The following is a 13349-nucleotide window of genomic DNA, read 5'->3' on the forward strand; positions in this document are numbered from 1 at the left end:
TACAGTCGTTGTGGGTACAGGAGGACGTTAGGAGAGATCATAATAAGGTGGAAGGGAGTGGGGGTGTCACCAACTTGACAGCTCTGGGGAAGAAGCTATTTTGGAGTCTAGTTGTGTGCGATTGGAGTGACGGGAACCTTCTGCCAGATGGTAGGGGAATAAACAAGTTATGACTAGGGTGAGTGGGGTCAGACATAATTTTGGTGGCTTTTTTCAGACTCCTGGTGTTGTATATTTCCTGGATGGATGGTAAGGCACTGCCGATGATGTGTTGGGCAGTTTTGACCACCCGCTGTAGTGCCTTACGGTCGGATGCGGTGCAGTTGCCGTACCAGACTGTGATGCAGTTGGTCAGTATGCTCTCCACCGTACATCTGTAGAAGTTGGTGAGGATCAGTGGGTGTAGGTGTATTTTCTTCAGCCTTCTCAGGAAGTACAGCCGCTGTTGTGCCTTCTTGATGAGACTGGAGGTGTTCAGTGTCCATGTAAGGTCCTTAGAGATGTGAACGCCTAAGAATTTGAAGTTATTCACCATCTCCACCGTAGACCCTTCTATGTAGATGGGGGAGTGAACTTTTCCTTGTCTTCTGAAGTCAACAATCAGCTCTTTGGTTTTGCTGATGTTGAGACATAGGTTTTTGGTTCGGCACCAGTCTGCGAGTTGTTTTATCTCCTCCCTGTAGGCAGTCTCATTGTTGTCAGTGATCAGGCCCACGACTGTGGTATCGTCAGCATACTTGGTGATGGTGTTTGTGCTGAACTTAGCAGTACAGTCGTGTGTGAACAGGGAGTAAAGCAGTGGGCTGAGCACACAGCCTTGAGGGGCACCGTCGTTAAGAGTGAGTGTGTTGGAGGTGAGGTTGCCAATCCTGAGTCTGGAGTCTGTTGGTGAGGAAGTCTAGGATCCAGCTGCAGAGGGTTGTATCTAAACCTAGAGCCCTGAGTTTGGTAGAAAGTTTTATGGGTATGATGGTGTTAAATGCTGAGCTAAAGTCAATGAACAGCTTTCTTGTATAGGTGTTCCTTTTATCCAGGTGGGTTAGTGTGGTGTGTAAAGCTATAGAGATTGCATCCTCTGTGGAGCGGTTTGTGCGATAGGCAAACTGGAGAGGATCCAGTGTTTTTGGAATGCTGGCTTTAATGTGCGGAATAAGTAGTTTTTCAAAGCACTTCATTATGATGGGGGTGAGTGCAATAGGCAGAAGTCGTTTAGGCATGTGGGGGCTGATTTAAATTAGCATTAAGACAAATAGAATAGAATATTATAAGAAGTTCAAATAGATAGCTGTGTCAGCATGCATAGGCTGTAAAGGAACAGGTAAAAGTTTATTCCATGCTGAAATGGAAAGAGAAGAAACATGTTTCAGCTCTGGAGCCAAAGGAAACACCTGAAGAAGGCTCTAGAGCTGAAACATTGTGTCTCCTTTCATGGTGGAGTAAAACTTTTCCTGTTCCTTTGTAGACTATTAGAGCACGTAAAGCTAAAACAAATCATCTTTACAATGGCTTGTAACAATAAACTATTTTTTATATATCTGCTTTGAAAAACAGTCCAACTTTAATTTTTTCAATTAATTTAATATTTAACATGCTATAATATGAACTATAAAATGAATAAATATGTCAATATGGTATATATATTTATTAAATTGTATTATGAAACAAAAGATTAACATCACAGGGCTGGGCAGTGGATAGTTAGAACCCAGGAATTATACGTGACAGTCCAAAATTCTTCCACATGCGACATTAAGCATTCACCATGCCACTTGGCAATTTTAAAAAGTAGTGCAGCCCTGCATCTACTTTTCAGTACCAACATAAGGTTTTGCTGTACATTGCATTATGCTTTGAGAATTCTGAATGACTGGAACTTTAGCACTGCCTTCCAAAACTGCATTCCAGTAAGACTGTTCAAAATTTGTCTCATGGCTTTCTGGACCAGAGTTGAAGCTGAAGTTATTCCAAAAGTGAGAGGGTATTCTGATTGGTTAACGGGCTCGATGAGTTCTATTCCTTCTCAAATTGACTGAAGTAAAGGCTGGAGGCTGGTTGCGGGAAGCTGATACTGTAACAAGGCCTTTATGAGTGCCAGTAATTTTTGTGACTTCTCACCAACCTGCATCTGCAAATAGGGTAGATTCAGATCAATCATACAGTTTTTCTATCCTTTAGCTAGTCCCACAAAAAAATGAATGAATGTGGAAGCGGAAGCTACAGTATTATTCAAATGTAGTATTCTTCTTCAGATGGTAAATCACAATTTTCATTGCCCTCATTCTGAATTTCATGTAAGTTTATTTTTGGTTTTGACAAGTTGCAGGTTTACTTTTTCATCTTTTTGCCCTTTTCTTACTTTTTCAAGCTAGTTTGTGTACCTTTTATCCATAGTGATGGCACTCGAAGCTCCTAGCACTGATGTTCAGCTGCGAGTATCCTATTCACTTACACTGGTTTTAGTCTTGCCTGGAGAGGAGGAAAGGAGGAAATGTAATTCAACTACTCCACCTAGTAAATCAGAGCACTTGAACGTTTCAGTTCTATAGCCTGGAGGTTCCCAAAATACAAGGTTCTTTTCATTCAGTGAGCAACTGTTGTATCAAGGACAGAAAATAGGCAGCATTTAAACCCGCAAGGCTGATTTCTAACAGTCAGATGAATACAAATAATACATACATCACAAGGTCACTTAGATTGTACACTGTTTACACAACCTAAAACATAAATGCACTGGTCCATTAACACATTCACAAAAAAAAATAACACAGCACACATACAGATGCAGCCATTCAAAACAAGCAGGGTATGCTACAGTACAACGCAGTGGGCATGTCGTAGCATACCGTATGCAAATTAGATTATGTTAATAGTATCCGGAATCACCTTGTAAAACCGGCAGACAGTGCTAATAAAGTTTAACCTCTCCTGTACAGCATTTGAGCTGTCACCAGATAACATTTGGTTTAGAATCCCAATCACTGCTGAGGGACAATCTTTATTCAATTAAGAATTTAAGTTGTATACTCTTTAGACTTTTAAATTTAAACTGTGTATTAAAGCATGTTAATCATTATACATTAAAAAATTGGTATATTTTATTAAAGCAAGATTGCTCAGTTGGACAAATGTACACAACCTATCACCTTTAGCAAAAATATTTTAATTATGCAGAAATATTTTATGCATCTAAGTTTTTACCGAAGATATTACTAATAGTATTAATAATGAATGACCTTGGACAAGCTGTAAACTCAAAGTATTACCCTGGTCCACATTCTTTGTAACCATTTTTGTAAACGAAAATACTTTATTTTTTCATTGACAAAAAGTAACCCCACAGCATTTCGTTGATCTGATCACGCATTCGTTTCCAATCATACAAAGTGAGTCTTGAGTATCTCCGATTCACCATGCCTTTCACATGCTCATAACAGATATTAATTTAGGAACATAAACATATTACTGTATGTAAACTGTACTGTAAATGGCTGGTCTTGGTAGTTGAAAGAAATAATACACACCAGTATTTCATTTCTCCCTAAACATTTTAAGCATCAAAGTCCTCAAATGTGCTTATTTCAGAAATGTTTTTACATGCTCCTTCTGACCATATTACTGTACATTTGTATACTTTGTGAAAATTGATTGTTTTAGCCTTTTCTGCGAATACGCTCGTTATCGAAGTAAACAAAAGCATACTTTTAGAATTTGATTAATAGGGATAATGATATAATTATATTCAGGTACTGTTGCACAAACAGTAGTATATACACACATCTATTGATATATGTATGGCTGTTTTCACTACATCTCAAGTGACTGTGTCAGTGGCATAATGACTTAAGTGACTGACTTATAAGCTTGAGGTCGGATGTTCAAATCCAGTTATCGCCATGAGTTTCCTTTTAACAAATAAACATTTCTTTGAAAAACTAAAATAGCAAATATTATGGACACTACTGTATATTGACATTTTTTATATTTCTAAATATCACAACAAGTTTGAAGCTAAGTCATTTATTTATACCAATGAATAGTTTCAAGCTGCTACTGATATTATTACCGACTAAATATTATCGACACTATATTGAATTTGTTGTTTTTTCTAAATATCACAAAACGTTCAAAGTGACTTAAGTGATTCAAAACGTGAAGCTGTGTCACTCTTCTGTGTAAAAAATGGTTTGAACACCATGGCTGCTGTTTTAATAAGCTGCTGTGTAAAGAATAGGAATGTTCCTGCTGTCAGCAGTATTATGTATATAGTTTTATGTACAGGCTGTGAGAACTTTCACTTAACTTTTTACTTCAAGTAGAGGTCTTTAATATTACAGATGCAGCCATTCAAAATGGGTGGGGTATTTCGCGGTATACCCCAGTGGGTGTGTTGCGGTATCACGCAGTATCACGGGGTTAATCGCATCATTTGACTTCATGCTGGAAAGTATCCGGCATCACCTTGTAAAACCGCCAGGGGGAGCCAATAAAGCTTAACCTCTCATGTACAGAATTTGAGCTTTTAAATTTAAACTATGTATTACAGCATGTTAATCATCAGTCATTAAAATGTTGGTATATTTTATGAAAGCAAGATTGCTCAGTTGGACAAAAGTACACAACCTACCTTTATCAGAAATATTTATGCATCAAAGCCTTTACCGAAGATATTACTAATAGTATTAATAATGAATGACTTTGGACAAGCTGTATACTCAAAGTATAATTTCTTTAGCACATTTGTACAAGCACTTGGAATCTGTCCAAGCCCTACTTTGTCAGGCATTTTCATTTACTTCAACGGACATAAAAACTCCCTTGCTTTTAACAGGGCATTTCATAATTTCTAACTACGAAAATTATTTAAAATGCAACACTTATCATTCAACCAGAGCTCAAAATATCACAAGAGCACAGCAAAGACTGTATTAAAAAATACTTGTATCAGATACCTGAGAATCCAGGCTTTTTTATCAACGCTTTCTTTTCCGTATACCAGATATTATGGAACCACTTCAGAAGGGTGTCAGCCAGTCAGATTCCAGGAATCGGTACTTTAAAGAAAAAATACACACCGGTATTCCATTTCTCCCTAAACATTTTAAGCATCGAAATATTTAACTAACATGTGAAATAGCATGTGAAAAAGTGGTAGTTTTAAACTTTTCTGCTAATATAATATGGAATCGCGTATCTAAATAAATTAATAACGATATAATTATATTCGTGTACTGCGACAGGGCTGTGTATGGCTTTTTCGCCTCTATCTTCATGCGTCTTCCCTTGTAGCCCACTGGTCTACGTGCCCGATTACCAACTCACGGGTTGTGTGTTCAAATCCAGCTGGTGCTGTGACTTTTCTTTTAACAAACATTTCTTCGAAAAAATAGAATAGCAATATTATGGACGATCAATTGACTTTTATATTTCAAAATATCACAACATGATCGATTCTAAGTCATTTTTGATAACAATGAATAGTCACCTTCTTCCCTTCTGACAACGGTCCCTGCTTCTGCTTCCTGCTTCTATTGTGTGTGTGTGTGGGGGGGGATCCCTTCAGATCTCCCTTCAGATTTAAAAGGTTATTAATCATATCTTCGGTGTCGCATCTTACCGGTGCAGCTGATCTTTTGCTGCCTGGGTGGGTCAACTATCACAAAGCTTTAGAGAACCTAACATTTCTATTATCAACAAATTGTAAGGCTGGACAGTATGCGTTACAATGTAAACATTTATATTGATTTAAATCGCGTTTTGATTTAAAGATTAGATTGTAATCATTTTTATTTTTCAAATACGTTTTAGAAAAGTGTAATCTATACCTGCCCAGACTGTACGCCCGCTTCACTGTGGGACAGCCGCACTGGTCGGCGGCCTTCCTAAACACCGCCCTGACCACTTTCACTCCTGTCCTGCTGTTCCCCACGCACCCCAGCCGGGCATTCTTCGGCCTCTGCCCGGGACGAATGTATATTTAGATATTTACACCCGGTGCGGCACCGAGGGAGCGTCTGCATTTATAACTTAGTTTTTTAAATTAGTCAAGCAATATGAAGCATCTCCTTTTACTTTTAAGTCCCTTAAATACATTGAGCACAGCTTTCTCACCACTTAGATTACTTTTTGATACCATCCTTACACAAAGCAGAAACTTCTTGTATTTTCCAATGACATACAGTACAAGTGGAAAGATTACAGATTTTAATCGTCTTTAATTTTGTTACATTATATGTTTTAGGAACGTTTCATCTATACAAACACCACAAAACTATTCTCGATTGTATTTCTGAATGTTATGTTACACCTACAGTAGTTCACTGCTTTAAATACATCGAATTAAGAAAGTTAGGTGTAGCACTTTAGATCTTTTTTTCTGAACCAGGGAAAATCTGATCATGTTTCTCTATAACAATAATAAAAAACTTTATTTTACATATCACCTTTAAAAGTGGCATCTCAAAGCAATACAGTAGATGGAAAAACAGTTAAAAGGGACCAAAGTAAATACCAGACAAACGCAAACGCATTTTTAATAAAATGCTTTTATTCATTCAGCAGAGAGAGAAAGAGACATCCAGCAGAGAGAGACACACACACAGGTTTTCATTGACAAAAAGTAATATTTTTTTTTACATTCCTCTTGTCTAACAGGAATGTTTTGTTTGTGGACAGACTGTCCACAAACGTGAAACTGTCTTTCTCAGACTCACATTTCCGAATATCCCCCGCCCCGGTCAACAATCCTAGGAAGAACACGAAACAGCCTGTTAATAAAATTGTTACAATTTTGTTCGGTCAGTTCTTCCTCCCAGAATTTATAGATCGCATCGATCAGTTCCTGCTTTGTGATGGGCTTAGCAGTTTTCCGAACGTAGTCTTACAACGAATGCCAAACCATCTCTATCGGATTTAGATCTGGGGATTCGGCTGGAGTTTTCACCCAGTTCACTCCTTCTGCTACAAGCCTCGCCCTTGCTGCTGTGTGTTTCGGATCGTTGTCTTGAAAGAGACGGTGCCTTGATCCAAACTGCTCCCTGATATATGGGGCGGCATGCTGTTTGACCGAGGTCAGCCCATAGCCGTCTTTGGACTTGCATCGCCGGTAGCTCATCATTTTCATCAGTCAGTTTGTCGATAGCTCACACAATAGGACTTGAAAAAAAAAGAGATCAACAGTTAGTTTTAAAAATAATGTGCGTAGTTGTATTTACATGCAAGAAAGGTATTTTTAGAAATTTATTTACCTTTGAATCGTCCTCGGTTTAGATTCTCTTTGCCTCCTCTCCCCTTTATAATGTCGTCTCACTGTGCTTTCAGAAACGAAGATGTCCATTGAAGCCAAATGCTGTACAATGTCCCGTGTTGACTTCCCGTTTCTTTTCATCTTCATTATTTGGTGTGAGAGAGTCTTCGTGATTTTGGCCATTGTCCGTCTCCTTACCAAAGAGATATAGTGGTGCAGCTTGAATCTTTACCTATATACTGTATGGTATGGTACAGATAAAACTTACACTATACCGATGAGCTAATACCAGGGAAAGACACTCCTATTTTATTTAAAACACAATACGCCAGGAAATGTGTCTGATGCATTAGCAAGTTAATTGCGTCGAAAACCTGGGCGTAACAGCATTTCCTTTTTCTGATCACTCGCTTTCTGGATACACGTCTCACCTGTCCTCTTCTTTGTTTTCCTGGTTTTCTGATTATGCCTGCTGCGATCCACTCCTACCCTCACACCTAAAGAAGACTATTTTAAATTTCTTGGCGCAGTTCATTGTGCAATTAACCCTTGTATGTGCTGTCCTTAAGGTGATATCACATAAAGGTGATATGTAAAATAATGTTTTTTTATTATTGTTATAGAGAAACATGATCAGATTTTCCCCGGTTCAGAAAAAAAGATCTAAAGTATACTAGTTTGTCACTAGTATACTTTTAATACAGTCTTTGCTGTGCTGTGCTCTTGGGGATCCTTGGGATATTTCGAGCTCTGGTTGGATGATAAGTGTCGCAGTTTAAATAATTTTCAATGTTGGAAATTATAAAACACTCTGTTAAAAGCAAGGGAGTTTTTGTGTCCGTTACAGTAAAAGAAAATGCCTGACAGAGTAGGGCTTGGACAGATTCCAAGTGCATTTTTGTAATCAGCCTTATTTATGGGTTGCAATTTTAAAAAAGTCAAAAACCGTGCTCAAAATGCAATTTAGAGCTTTCTGGCAAGAGGAGACACCCAAATTAATAATGTAACATGTCACTGTTTGTGCATGAACAGGGTTATACTGCTATTCCCTTACATACCTAAATAAAAAAAATATAAAACATATTTGGAATCCCCGGCGGAACCGGGCATCCATATGAATCAAGTAACGGGTTTATTCCATGCTGAAAAAAAAGAAGAAAGAAAACACATTCCATAAGAATTGACCGAGCTTCGCTCCGTACCACACAATGATCCCCCCAGAGTCTCTGCCCCGGGTTATTTGGGATTTTTGACAGAGGGTAAAAAACTCTCTCTCTCGCTTGCCCTCCCCCCCGTGTATTGTCTGTTTTTTTTGTGCTGTACTTTGACAAAACAAGGCTCGCCAGATAATGTGAAATGAAACCTGTTTTTCTAGCTTTTAAAGTCGTGCGATGTGTAAGCAGGAACACATCATTATATCTTACATATGAGAAATACATAATATAGCTCCTGAACAAACGCAAATGTGTTTTTAATAAGATGCTTTTATTCACTCATGATCCGACAATTTCAGGAAGACTAAGGAAGGACTAAGGGAATTGTCATCTGTTGTTGAAGCTCTGTGAGCTCGGTGACTTTGAGACCACTTGTTATCCCGGGTTGTTTGAATCGCCACAATTCAAATAGAGAAAAAAGAGCTGACTGACAAGATTTAAGATGTGGCTGTCAATGTTGGATTAAAAAAAAACACATTGCCCGACGTTTGTTGCATTGCTTGAAAAATAACTTCCTGAAAAACAACTAATAATTTAACTATATGTGCAAACGTTTTATGATATGTCGCTGTTGTGAATGTCTGTGGACATGTGCAGGCTGGACAGGAGGCTCTACTGTACACAGAGAGGGGCAGGAGGAGGGGACAAGCCGAATCATACTCTTAGAGTTTGATTAATAGGGAATATAATACAAAAATATAGTACTAAAAATAAGATACACTCTACAGACATTCACAACGGCGACTGTCAGAAGATAGGACACAGCGGCTCAGGCACCCGCTGAATGGAAAAGGGGCACTTTAATGTTCTGTATGGCTAATACTAAAGCCAATACTTCAATAATTTAATATTCTTTTCTGTATGTTTAACAATAGTGGGTACTGGCCTAATTCATCCCTGCTCCCGTTGTTAGGTGTCAATGTGTTGTTAAGTGTGAATTTGTACCTGTTTCCCTGAGGTCTGGCTTTTTTTCTGGAAAACCATAACTCTGGTCTTGTCCAGATTGACTGTTAGCGCCCAGGTCTGACAGTGCTGCTCCAGCAGTGCCAGGTTCTGGCGCAGCCTCAGTTCTGTGGGCGACAGCAGGACCAGGTCGTCAGCAAAGAACAGGAACTCGATTTCCGTAATTAATGCAGATCAGTAAATCAAGGGACAAAACAATTATGGCGCCCGGCTCCTCAATGGGCTTTGACGTGCTAATGCGTTGGTTTAACAGTCCGGGTGTGGCAAGCCTCTAATGTCTCCCGACTTCGGCAAAAGGCACCCGCCTTTCACTGGAAGACAATGAACACACTCTAGCCACACATGTGAATATAGCATAAATACACCAAGGGATTGGGTGAGCTCCCATCACAAAAAAAAAACTGCGAACCTGCACTACAGCGACCACAGTACAGTATGGAGACCAAGACCTTTTACGGGAAGAGACGGGGTGCTTCTCCCGCCCCAGCTTCCAAAGAGCGAAGGGTAAGCAAATACAGCAGACTTCATCTGAAATACGCGATTACAGCGCATATTACAAGGTATTATTGCCGTTTTTAATTTTAAATTCAATTATAATTATTTCTTCGTAGCCTGTTCTTCAAGAAAACACCGCGAAACGATCTTCGAAATCTACCACCAGGACAGTAAAAAAGAAAGCGGTAAGACGGAAAAAAATAAAAGTTTATTTTGACGTCTGTTCCGCGATTGATGAATACTACTGTGTGACTTTATTTCTTACATGAATTATGTTATTTTGCCACAGGCCGTTGGTCTCTGCTCTCGGCCACTGGCCAGGGTGCCAACCTGTAGAAGCACCACCTGTGTGGAGACTTTTCGGCAGCAGCGGGAGCAGTACGACGCATTACTGGGGAGGATTGGGAGGCTAGAGACACTCCTGAAAATGCAGAGGAAGGAGACAGTATGTTCCGGCAGTCAAACAGTTGAGCAGCTGTCTCCCGAAAAGTGCCTCTCCCCGCCGCGCAGGTTGCAATGCCTGGTGGAAGCTCTGCCCCCCGCAGAGCACACACCACCTCAGGACACTCCATCTCGGCCTCTCCGCTCACCACCGCGCAGGAATTGGTTGATGCTGTCCCCGCCGTCTATCTCCCCTCAGGAAGCACCGTTTACAGAGCGGAATTCACAGACGCCAGTGGGATGAATAATTCTCCCAGATATCCAACTGTTACCCATCACTCAAGAGAAGGAGGGGGGGTTGTACTTGCAGTGCATCGGCATAGACGGGAAAGCAAGAGCCGACCGCTACGCCGCCCTCGTGTTTCGAAATCTTGTGACTTTTGAAATTTACTGGGGGTGGACCACGTCTGTAGATTTCGATGGGTCCAGAGGCAAAAGTGCCTTGCCTTGCAATCTCCGGGAAACCATTAGTACCATGGTGAATCGGAGATTCTCAACCCTAACTTCGTGCGACTGGAAAAGAATTCGTGATCGGATCAACGAAATGCTTCGTAGAAGGAGGCGCTCTTTTCCTCTAGTCTAACAGTCTGTCCACAAATAAAACATTCCTGTTAGACAAGAGGAACGTAGAAAAACAATTACTTTTTGTCAATGAAAACCGGTGTGTGTGTCTCTCTCTGCTGGATGTCCCTCTCACTCTCTGCTGAATGAATAAAAACATTTTATTAAAAACGCGTTTGCGTTTGTCTGGTATTTACTTTGGTCCCTTTTAACTGTTTTTCCATCTACTGTATTGCTTTGAGATGCCACTTTTAAAGGTGATATTTAAAATAATGTTTTTTATTATTGTTATAGAGAAACATGATCAGATTTTCCCCGGTTCAGAAAAAACTAGTTTGTCACTCTTCTCATCCCCTCTCTGCTAAATGGCTTTTGAATAGAGTCACATGAAGAGGGAGGTGAAACAGCCCTACACAGCCCTGTCGCAGTACACAAATATGATTATATCTTATTAATTTCTTTAGATACGCGATTCTTTTAATACAGTCTTTGCTGTGCTCTTGAGGGTCCTTGTGATATTTCGAGCTCTGGTTCAATGATAAGTGTCGCAGTTGTAGCGGCAATGCTTGTTAATAAGACAGAATTAAGCGTTGGTATGCTGTCCTAAATGAGGCCCCATCTCACCCTCCATCTCTGTGGTACAGCCACAGAGAAAGTATTCATGCAGGCTGATTTAAGATGTTTTCTTTTGATAAGGGACAGCTCCCAGACGGGGATACACTTAGCTAAGCCTTGCTATCATGATCAATGGTCATCCATTGGCGCCTATCTGTCTAGGGAGTGCCGAATGGACATTTGGACTGCATTCCTAAGTGTCAAGAGTAAGTGACTCATATCTCACCTTGACCAACCAATCAGGGACTGGCAGGGCGTGGTAATACCACGTGGGTCTCCAATGCCCGCCAAACTCTCAACCAATCAGCACACATCTGTGTCTTGGTCAAAAAGGGAGCGCAAGCTCAGATCGGGGCTCTCCTTGGCCATTTTCGCGCATCCTCAGAGACAATCACGTGACAACTGCTCTTGTTTGCAAAGGGACTTGGACTTTGTTCTAAGCGCGAGGCCGAGGATCCCATACGTACTCAGAATTCTACCAACGTGAATGCTCCGCTTGATCAATGGCAGCCTACAGTTGGACCCTCGTCGACAACCTGAATAGCTTATTCAGAATCAGCGCTGGACCGGGAACGAACCAATTTCTTCCCAGGCAAAAGAGTGACTTGTGAGGACTCGCGGTCACACTCTGTGCATAGAGACTTTCTACTAGCCAGCCGGACTGCTGGTAGATCCCCTCGGACAACGACTGCCCTGCGCGCCGCAGTCAGATTCCTCCGCCCGTCCTACTCCGAGCTGCACCTCGACTGGTTGGCCGGTAGCCAGAGGACGCCGGGACAACGCCCATTGGGCAACCGCTGGAACAGAGGTTGCAACAGAGCCTGTCAGCTGGTTTGGTGTTCGTGCCGGGAAATTCCAAATCCATACACAGTGGATAAGTAAACCCCATGTTCTACATTGTGTCTCGAGAATTCAATTGTACCTCAACATAAGTTGTTATCAATTTAATTCATGAGTAATGTATTTACTTCCGAGTTTAGAGTAACAGTGGGTTATAACACTGATTAGCGATTTGGTAACCAAACGATATAAATTGACATATATTCTCTGTTGTGTATCTCTTTGTGTTTGCATCTCTTTGAGATTATATACCTTGTATATTGATAACCCTCACAGTAAGGTCTGCCACTCGTATCCAGGCAGACTAGTATATGTTTGGTGCACAATTTATATTAATAAATGTATCTCGTGTATTGAACCCATGTGTGTGCGTTGTTAGTTGTTCTGACGATTGATTTTCTAAAAGCTACAACGAACAACCTCGTGATTACTGCTACAATTAATAATTGTCTCAGTAAACCCATTAAACCTCTACACAGTTTAAAGTGTCGCAGTTTATTTATGGGTTGCAATTTAGAAAAAGTCAAAAACCGCACTTTGAATGGCTGCATCTGTATGGTTTAAGCAAATTAGTACCGTACTTGGCATAACGCTGGATCGCATTAGTAGGCCCCCGAATGTGGAATTAATATTGTCACTATGTACTGAATGTATGCATCCGTCACTTGGACAGTTATTGCAATATTTAACATAAATTGCTTAACACTCATACCAAATTTCTTAAAAATTAAGTTTATTAATACGTGTATTAATAAAAGTGTAATTTACTAATAATTACGTTTAATGTCGATCATTATTACTAGCCGTGAATTTTAAGATTTCCTAGGGAGTGAAGAGAACAGAACTTAAGCAAATAGGTATATAAAAATGACGAGTAAGCCTTTGATGTGTTAAAAATTAAGAAAAACAAGATATAATGATATGTTCCTACTTAGACATTGCACGACTTTGAAAGCTATAAAAACAGATTTCGATAG

This window comes from Lepisosteus platostomus, chromosome 2, assembly GCF_059453375.1.
Source record: "Lepisosteus platostomus isolate fLepPlt1 chromosome 2, fLepPlt1.hap1, whole genome shotgun sequence".
NCBI classification, from domain to species: domain Eukaryota; kingdom Metazoa; phylum Chordata; class Actinopteri; order Semionotiformes; family Lepisosteidae; genus Lepisosteus; species Lepisosteus platostomus.